Raw genomic sequence first — 8251 nt, 5'->3', positions numbered from 1 at the left:
TATGGCATCATCAAACCTGTGCACCTGGTTATATTTCTCTCAGTACAACACATCAGATATTGTTATCTTGTTGTGAGCTCATACTGAACTTTTTTGTAGTAACTGTTGAATTAGAAAATTAATACTTTTTATGTAGGAAAGAACAAGCTGTACATGTATTCATTGTTAAACTGCTGAGAATAGAGAAGAATCAGTACAAGCATCTTCACAAGTAATGACAGCATAGGAGAGTTACTTCCTGCTCTTTGGATGTGGTGGTGCAGACCTTTCATCTCACTAGTATCTTAGACTGTTCCATTTATTTCTTTTGCAACCCATGTGGATGTCTACAGCTGTGCAAGATACAAAAGATCATCAGCTGGTACCACGATATCATTGTTAATATATACATTTTTTATGTGTTAGTTGTAAATTGTTTTAGTTTTATTCTAATTGATTTTCAGGACTACTTTCCAACTTGCTGTATTAAGTTCTTCCATTAGCTGTTGCTGAAGGGTTCACCTGCCGTAGAGGGAAACTGTGTATCATCAGCAAGACGCAAGTGATTAAGGTATGTCCCATTGATGCATATTCGTTCTTCATTTGCTTACTTTATGGATTTGAAAAAATTGTCTGGGACCATCTCTCTCCTCCTTCAATTGCCAATTTCCCATTATTCTGATGAATGGAAACTGCAGCATTGATATATGCTTTTTAATTTACTGACATAGGTTAAATCAACACCTTTTTTCTCAAGGGCTGGGTGTAAATATTTTACTGAAACAGTCAACATATTTCTCAAAATCAGCAAGCCCCAGAGACAGTGCCAGTTATACTTGCTACTGTGTTCTGTACTGTCATTCATAACATTCAAATGATCCATTTTGCTATGTTACTGTACTCATTTGATGCAGCCCGCCATTATCCTGTGCAGGCCTCGTCTCCTCTGTATAACTATAACAACTTATATCCATTTGAATCTGCTCCTTTTATTTGAGTTGGGGTCTCTTCTACAATTTTTACCCTACGCACCTCCAGTCCCACATTGATAATTCTGTCATGTCCCAGGATGCATCATTTAACCATACCTTTATTTAGTCAGTTGGTGCATTAAATTTATTTTTTCCCCAGTTTGCTTCAGTATCTCCTCATTAGTTAAACAATCCACCCCTGTAATCTTCTGTTCCCTTGTCTGTTATGTTTATCATTCACGTTTCATTTCTGTACAAGGCTGCCCAATAGCAAAACTCATCTACCCTCTCGTAATCAAATTCCTTTTGGATAGCAAGATTTATTTCATCTTCATTCCTTTACATTGTTTTACTTTTGTTGATGTTCATCTTATAACCTCTTTTCATGAGACTATCCATTCTGTTCAACTGCTTTTCCCAGTTCTTTGTTGTATCTGACTCTATTAGTGTCATCTGCAGACCTCAAAGTTTTTATTCCTTCTCCAAAAACTTCGATTCCTTTTCCAGATTTTTCCTTGGTTGCCTTTACTGCCTGCTCAGTGTACAGATTGAGTATACCACTAAGGATAGGTTACATCTGTATCTCTCTGTTTTTTCAGCTGCTGTTTTCCTGCGGTCTGGTTTCTATAAGTTTCAAATAACCTTTAATTCCCTATGTTGTAATCCTGCTACCTTCAGAATTTCAAGGACTGTTATTCCAGTGAACACCGTAAAAACCTTCTGTAGATGAGTAAATGTTATAAAAGTGGGTTTCCCTTTCTTTTACCTATCTTCTAATGTAAGTTGTATGGACTGTGTTGCTTCTCATGTTTCTACACATCTCTAGAACAAAATCTGGCTTTCCCAGAGCTTGACTTCTACCAGTTTTTCAATTCTTCTGTTGCATTCTTCTTGAACTCTGAGAGTATTTTACATGTCTCATACACCTTGCACACCATGTCGAATAGTTTTTGTCATGGCTGAATCTTCTAAGAATATTAATAAAGTCTGAAGGAATGGCTTCTATTCCAGATGCCTTGTTTTGGCTTTCGGTGTTTCAGTGCTCCATCAAATTATTCTTTTAGTATCATAGAATCCTTTTCATCTTCATGTACTTCCTCTTCCATGACTGTAATACAGTCATAAAGTTCATTTCACATGTGTAACTTGTATATAACGGGTGGCTATAATGAAACTGATGGTGCTCAGAGTGCTGCAGTGTGGGCTCTATACATCACTGGACACTGAAACAATGTAGGTATGTTCATTAATTGGTGGTGCATTCAGGGAGTATGCTGGAAAAAAAAGAAATAAGAAATGTTCTATGTTCTGCCACCAGGTAAACAGCCGGAATGTTGTGTGGCTGCAAGAAAAGGGGTGGAATGATCAAACACATGATAACAGTAGTTCTGGCACATTTATTAGAACAGGGGTAAAAGTTACACCATGTCTCTGTGCGAGGATCAGAGGAACATAACTCCATTTTAGCTACTTTACCAGAGAGATGAAGCAGAGTATTTTAAGCCCTAAATTTCATGTTTCAGTGGTGTAATAGAAACTTCATTGAAAATTTTCTACACTAAAGAATACACTTAAAAAGCTGTTCGATGGTAATATAGCCCTACTGGTTTGCCATTATTAATTGTTTAATGTAGCGCTAAGGAGATACGTAATTATGATTCTAAGTGAATCAGTCTACATAGACGATTTATGTATTGGAGACACGCACTTACTTTGCCAAATGTAATATAAAAAGTTAGTTTACTCATTAAAAAGGGATCAGTTACAGCTTAAATAAAAGCATATTAGTGGATTTTTGTACCAACATCACTAATGAATGTTCACAACCTAGCTAACTTCATCACAGCCATTCCCACCACAGTCTGAAGCTCCAGCTTTCTCTTCTTGAAGACTCTTGTGAAAAGTGTGTTATTGTTCCTTGATAACACTGATGTGGCACAGATCCAGAAGATCTTTTACCTCCTCTTCCCAAAGTTTTAGTGTTCCATGGTATTTCCGTCCCAACTGGAAGACTAGCGGAATTACGAGTTTTTCTGGAAACTGGCAAACTTTTGAATTGTTGATGAGTGAAATGTTCGAAAAAGATGTGATTTTGAAGTGACATCACTTTAAGCCATTGTACTTAATTTACTTTGCTGTCAGTTTTAGTATTTTTCGACTTTTCCTTCTGCATTGCCCCAGAATCCAGGAAGTCCTTCTGGTTCATTTCAACAGCTTCATACAGTCTTTGTTTTTTAACAGTCTGAACAACATTATACAACCATAAATGATCACAGATATTAACAGTTTTTGCCGCCTTTTCTATACGGGCATGGGCTGATTCACACTGCATTAAAGACTGGCCAGGCTCAAAGACGCATTGCTATATTCTTTTGTATGTTTTGTACAAATGTTTCTGATACATTAAAAGAGCTAAGGAAAAACCATAGACACATTTGAACTTCATAACCATCTTTCAGTGGAAAGTACTTCTTTGTCACATTTCTTTGAGACTGCATACCTGCAGAACATGACCTTTCTTTAGATACCTCCATAATAAGTGAAGCTAAATACTCTACTGCTTCTCTGTATCTTTCATCATCCAGAATCCTTGGAACATCCCTCTTACTTCAGTCTCACTGATGTTCTCGCTACACTTTCTCAGGCATTTGAAACAATGCTAGTACTTCAATGTTCTGGCTGGCACTTCTTTATTAGCAGTTGATGTGTATGCCTTTCCTGACTGCCTATTCATTTTTCTCATGTTCCTTCTCCATGTAGGTTGCCCAGGTCTTTTATCATTAGACTCAACAGTCACTGGATTTACTTCCCCCTGTCACATGTTCATTAACAGCACAAAACCTTTGTGCAGACAAACTGAAGAATCAGGGATGAATAGCTGATTTGTTGTTGAATGGGGATTTACATAATTTATCCCATTTGTGACATTGCCTGGAAAGGAGAAAATTATATTATTGACAGTGTCTTATGTTGTATATTACATTAATCAAGTATGAATCGTATACAGTCGCATTGTATTACGAAACTTGTAGTGTGTGGTAATTATGACAGTATCTACCAGTTCACTCAAAGACAAAAAGTGTGGCCTTGGATGTACTGAAATGCACTCGTGTAATTATTTTAGTAACATCTCAGTTAGGAGAAGAAATAAATCAGAATCTAATCCAGAGCCAGTAAGGAAAGGTGTATACACAACCATATTAAAATGATAGTCTCAGTATATGTGTTTCGTTTGTTTTTCTTACATTCCTGCAACTACACATTCAAATATTTCATGACTGAGAAAATAGTATTTGAAATATTAAACAAGACCTACAGTGGAAACGGATTATCATTTTACTTACTTAGATTTTATAACATGGTTTCATTGACAGTTGAACTGCACCTCTCCTTTTCTTTGGCCTCAGAGATGGTGATGTTGATGATGATGAATCTGTGTTGCTATTGGGAATGTAATTATGTGATGAACCGGAATCTAGCACTTTGAATTCATTACAATCTTCTTCACTTAACTCTGGCAGCTGTTCCCATAATGAAACTGTTTTGTATTACAGATGAGGTTTCACCATTCTTTTTTTCTGCTTCTGTAATTTTGAAATATGTAAACAATGACAAGGAAGCAAGCCTGTCAAGCTAATGAACTGTATCTCCACAGATGAATTATCTTGTAGGTAAAATCAATAGTAATTCATCTTACCTTCATCAGGTGTTTAATTCCTTCCATTGCAGTAATTTTGCATCATTAGCTTAACTATTCTCCTTCCTTGTGAAGTCATTTTTATCTAACAAAGAGCGCACACCAATACTAACCCCTTCACAGTGAATAGTTCACAAAGCTAAAGTGTGATGTGGCAATAAAAGCAATGTGACTGCATTGACAGTGCTTACAAAGGGCACTCATAGTTTATCTAGTGTTTCTCTACTTACTGATTCTTGCTGTTTGAAATGTCATACATAAAGTGTTTCAAGAATTCATGGAAAGATGAATGATTCAGCAATGAGATGTGATGCAATGTTTCCTCGTGGCACTGTAAGCTTTGTTATTAGCTGGTAGACAACATATACTTCTTGTTCAGCACATAGGAAAATAGTGCACAAATGCAGCAAAATTAGATTATGCAAAACAATCAGATAATGGTTTCTGCTGAGTTAAAACATATTTCCAATTTTACTTCATGAAGTAAGCAGTCAGAAGAGCAAAATGCCCATACATTTTGCTGATCCGAAAGTTGAGATGCACTTACTTGAGACAGAAGAACATAATTGCCAATATGTCTGTTTTAAAATAAGTTAGTTACTTGGAGGTATGCACCACCTTATTCTCGCAGGAAGAAGGAATAGAGATATGCTGTTTTGACACAACAGGGAGCTGATTACCATGAGCACGCACATTAAAAAAACCAAAATCACGTTTTAGGAGATTCGTTCCTCTGACTCCCACATGACAGTGTGTGTAATAATCTCTGGGCTCTGCAACATGCTGCAGTCAAAAAAGGGTGTGGTCAACTGTTGCTTGCAGCATATCCGGTGTAATCAGAGTGACAGGTCAGCTTATGCTATTCTTCTGATCAGGAAGAGTACGGATAGATCTCTGATAGACACCATCTGTCAGATATATTCACAGCCAGTCACATGGATTTAGGTCAAGGGATCTGGAATGACACACATCTTGAAATTTCCTAGAGATGATGCGGTCATTAGTGAAGGTTTCTCGAAGCAAATCTTTCACCTGGCAAGTGATGTATCGATCCATCTTCCATGAAAATAGTGTTATGGGCACAGTTGCATTCTTGAAAAGCTGGAATCACGTGTTGCACAAGGAGGTCCTTATAGTGTGTAGGCATCACAGTACACTTAAACAGGCCAGCGTGGCGTCGTCATCTCACAGGAAAAGGGTCTGAGAATGAAGAGCCTTCTGAAACCACATCACAGAATCTCATAAGCTTAGTGCAATGGATGTTCCAGCACAACATGTGTGCAGTAGAACACCATATTTGACAGTTTCATGCATTCATTGCACCGTGCAGAGTGAAATGTGCCTCATTCATCCAAAGAATGTTCCCTAGCCACATGTCGTCCATTTCCATGCACGCCAAAATACTAAATGTGAAGCACAGTGTTGTAACCTGTCTTGGGGATTCATTTTTTTTCGCATTCTGAATCTTGTAGGAGCCCCAGTGTAAAAAGCGCTGTAAAATCTTTTGAGTAGTTGATCAGGGGAGAGTGGCTCAAGCACTGGCTGGAGAATCAATATAGCTATAGCAACTTCATCCTCGACTAACGAGGGAATGGACCACCTCCCCTATCTCTGCTGCACCACCTATTCCACTTGTGTCATCAAATTTCTTGATCAATTCTTTAGCAGATTTATTAATATGAGGCCTGTTCTCAGCTGTTTCTGTTGGCAATATTCTTGCATTGCACCCCTGTTATTGGTGCCATTCTGATCAATCAACTTTACCAACATTGTATGGTTTTTCTTCTCAATAGCAATTGCGTTTCATATGGAAAACGTCAACCTTCTTAACCACGCACACTAACAGTCACTTCACAAAATGAATCAACATGCTTCCCCAAGCAAGAAGCAGCATCATCATCATGTCAAAACAGGAAACATTTTTCATTTGACAGCTTACAGTGCCATATTTTCACCTGGTGACAGAAAGTAGAACTATTTCTTTTTTTCCTGTATACTCCACGAGTGCATCAGTTAACAAACATACTTAAAATGTTTCAGTGTCCTGCATTCAGAACATCATCAGTTAATTATAACCACACAGTATGTATTCATTCGACCTTTCAATTGTCCCTCCTTTGGTTGTTACTGGCTTGCCCCTATTTTCTTTTTCTGAAAGTTATCTTTAATTTTCAAATATGCTTATCTATCTTTCCCCTAGTCTTGCACATTTCTACAGCCTTGTGTTTGTCCTCTTGCCATTCCTGCTTTGCCATTGTGTGCTTTCTGTCAGTCTCATTTTTTAGATGCCTGCATTTCCTTTCATTTGCTACGTTTGTATATTTTCTTATTTTGTCATTTATATTCAATATCTCCTGTGTTATCCAGGGCTTTCAAATAGAGCTTGACTTTTATGTATGTGATCCTCTGCTCTGCCTTCCTCGTATCATCTATCACAACTACCAGCTTGTCATCTCTTGTATTCCTTTCACCCGTTTCAGTCAGTTGTTGCCTAATGATCCCTTCGAGACTCTCAACAACCTGTGGTTCTTTCAACATACCTAGGTCCCATCTCCTTAAATTTCTTACTCTCTGCAATTTCTTCATAATTTGTGAGTCACCAACAACAGATTAAAATTGGCCAAAGTCCACATCTGCTTCTGAAAGTATCGTGCAGTTTAAATTCTGATTTTGAAATCTATCTCTTACAAATGTATAATTTGTCTGAAACAGTCTGAAAAAATCTTCCAAGTATACAGCCTACTTACATGATTGTTAAAACAAGTATTTGGAATGCAAAATTATACCAGATCACTATCCATTTCATTACTTTTCTCCAGTCCGCATTGTCCTACTAATTTTCTTTCTCTTTATTTGCCTACTACCACTTCCAGTCTGACCTTACTATTTGAATAATTCCTTTTTGTTAGAGATAGTTGGCATATAAAGTTCTACTATGGTGAGTGCTGACTTTGTGTCTTACCTCGGCTATAATAAAGTGTTCAGTATACTGTTCATTGTGTGTCACCTGCATTCCCATATTCTTTTTATGCTTGCTTTCTATTTGATTTTGTGTTGATAACACTTTATTCACCTGACCAGATGCACTAATCTTCCTGCCAACTGTCTCCACTGATTCCCAGTATATGTAACTTCAACATGTCTATTTCCCTTTGTAAGTTCTCTGACCTATAGTACCTATCTGATTAAAGGATGTTAACATTCCACACTCAGCCCTGTGGAACAACTGTTTTGTTCTTTTTAGTGTCGTCCTCCTGAACAGTCCCCACCTGGATAGCCAAATGGATGACTTATTCTACCTCCAGAATATCTTACCAAAGAGGATGCCATTGTCATTAAGCCATACAGTAGAGCTACATGCCCTCAGGAAGAATAATGGCTGTAGTTTCCTCTTTCTTGCAGGTTTTTGCAGAACCAGCATAGGAAGTCCATGTTGGCTATTATTGCAAGGCTTGATTAATCAGACATCCAGATCCTTGCCACTGCAACTACTGAATAGGCTGGTGATCCTATTCTGGAGCCACAGGTTAGTTTGATCTCTCCTCACACACCCCTTCATTGTGGTTGCACCTAGGGTACTATTATTTGTATTGTTGAGGCAAGC

At 37.7% G+C, this 8251-nt stretch overlaps 1 long non-coding RNA gene across 1 annotated transcript in view; it reads left to right on the top strand.

The window, feature by feature from the left end:
• Positions 1–328: 328 nt before the first annotated feature.
• LOC126412771 (uncharacterized) overlaps positions 329–8251 on the top strand; it is a 35154-nt gene continuing 27231 nt past the window's right edge. The window contains exons 1-2 of the long non-coding RNA XR_007575339.1: positions 329–550; positions 8050–8173. This is a non-coding gene — a long non-coding RNA (uncharacterized LOC126412771). The remainder of the gene's footprint in view (positions 551–8049; positions 8174–8251) is intronic.

Source organism: Schistocerca serialis, chromosome 7, assembly GCF_023864345.2.
Source record: "Schistocerca serialis cubense isolate TAMUIC-IGC-003099 chromosome 7, iqSchSeri2.2, whole genome shotgun sequence".
Taxonomy (NCBI): domain Eukaryota; kingdom Metazoa; phylum Arthropoda; class Insecta; order Orthoptera; family Acrididae; genus Schistocerca; species Schistocerca serialis.
The sequence above is the reverse complement of the archived record's forward strand: the minus strand, read 5'-3'. Positions and strand labels throughout refer to the sequence as shown.